The following is a 2,191-nucleotide window of genomic DNA, read 5'->3' as shown; positions in this document are numbered from 1 at the left end:
CTTATGAAATATCAGCTTGAGATATTTGGCTCATTTCTGCAGAAATATCAAGGCATTTTATTGTTTTAAATGAGCACACACACACACAATTAGTCTGCATAGAGCGACATAGTGACGTATTGTGACACACTAAATAAGAAATCAGTTTCCACCACAGAGGTGCGCACACAGTTGAGACTGCCTGGCCACAGTATGCATCAAAGCCTGGTCAGTTTGTAACTTCACAGCTACTAGCCTTGCCAGTGTAGTCACTATGTCAGCAACCCTCCTTCTAGAGCTAAGCATGAGCAGTTGTCATCCTGAACGTTTGTATTTGGATAAAAGCATTTATAACATATATGTAATTTCCTTTTTCTCAGAGAATCACAAATGAATAAAAACTGTCTACAGTATAGGTTTGAGGGTTGTGTGGCCATTTCACATGCAATTCTGTGCAATCAGGAAACCATATATAGATTCCAGTATACCCTAAACACCTCACTTGTTCTTGCTTTCTAGTTTGTACCTGTCTGAGATGCTGAAGAAAATAAGTTCTCACCTGGTGACTTTCCCAATCAGACTACAGATTTCAGCAGCTAAATCAGAAGGATAAAAGCCAATCAGACCTGGGATCAGCACTCTGAGGAGGTCTTGGGTTCTGTTTTTGTAACTTCTTCATTGTAGGAAACCTTCCTTCATTTGTCAGCTGTGCCAGTGTGAAACTAAAGAGGCTGTCGCTGCACTGCAGTCAATCTCAGTAGGGGTTGGGACCAGTGATGGTAAAAATAAAATGTTTGATCCTGACTGGCTCATTTTGGCAGATTCCTAGAAGAAGACAGAAAAGGTGCTGTTATGTCTGACAAAAGGCAGAACTAGCAACTATTATAATTTTTGTTTAGGAATTTAAAATGTGCTTTCAGAAGAATAAAAATAAACATGTGTCATATATAATGGCTCCTTTATGTGCACACAATGTGCGGCCGTTCCTGACTGCTACAACTGATTTAGGAAAGGATTTCCATGCACAACACAGGTCTTGGAAAAGCTGTCACCACGGACGACCAATAACCAGTTAGCCCATGATGCATTGAGATGCCTTTGCCCCCCAGCCAATTTAATTAAAATGATAAATCTGGAACACAGTTAAGGTTTGCCATCATTTGTTATGCCTCATATTGCATTAATAGAAATGATTCATATTTAAGGACGGCATATGGGGCCTATCAGGGAACTTGTGTGGGCTGCAGGTGTGTCATTAGTGCTGCATTTCTGTATTCTAAATATATCAAGTTTGAGGAACATTTCAAAACTGAATGCATTATATGTTGGAGCAAAACATTCATAAAGATCCCCACAGATTTGTGTGTTGTTATTGTTTTCTAAACCTTGCAATTAGGTAGTATCATACAGCTTGGGCTTCAGAATATGAAGCACAGAATAACATGATCAAAGTGGACAGTGCATTATGTTCTAAAGCAGTGTGAATGCTTCTAACACCTGCAAGCTTGACATTTTGGAGCACAGACACCTGAAGGGCACAGCATCACCTGGTACATGCTGGTAACTGCCTACACTTCAGCTCCGCTTTCTTCCTCATTGCTTTTGTCAGATTGTGCAAAACACAGGCCTCATTGTGATTTAGATAACAGTACCCCGATACCTGTCAGCATCACAGATATACATAGGCCATATAAATGGGTTTGTTTTATTTTGTCTCTGCTCTGTGACATTCATTCCCCCTGTCCTCACTCATGTTTCTTCACCGGGGCAGAAGCTGTAGACGCTCAAGTAAAAATAATGATGAAAATAGTCATTCTTCTTTATCAGTCTGTGGATATCAGTCAAATAAATCTCAGATGTTTTGCTGTACGATGAGCTTGGTGTTCCCTGAAGGTGAACTGGATGTAGACTGGCACCAGTGGCAGGCTGAGCGCTGGTCCTCATGTTATCAAATGTAATCCAAGTTCTTACTTTAACCTGTTGGACACTAGATGAATATTTAAACAAAGGACATATTGATCTCCATTTTTCCACAAGTACCATCCTGCAGAGTGATTAAGCGGGTTGGCTATGTTTGCTTACCACAGCATTTTTTTTTTTTACTTTCAAACCTTTTTGATATGTAACAATATGATAAATGAAAGGTTCGATAAGGGATTCGTTTGGCCACAAAGCTTCGCCAACCCAGATATTTGGCCAGCTTGGAACCAGA

Source organism: Monopterus albus, unplaced genomic scaffold (assembly GCF_001952655.1).
Source record: "Monopterus albus unplaced genomic scaffold, M_albus_1.0 scaffold21.1, whole genome shotgun sequence".
NCBI lineage: Eukaryota > Metazoa > Chordata > Actinopteri > Synbranchiformes > Synbranchidae > Monopterus > Monopterus albus.
Note: the sequence above shows the minus strand (reverse complement) of the source record.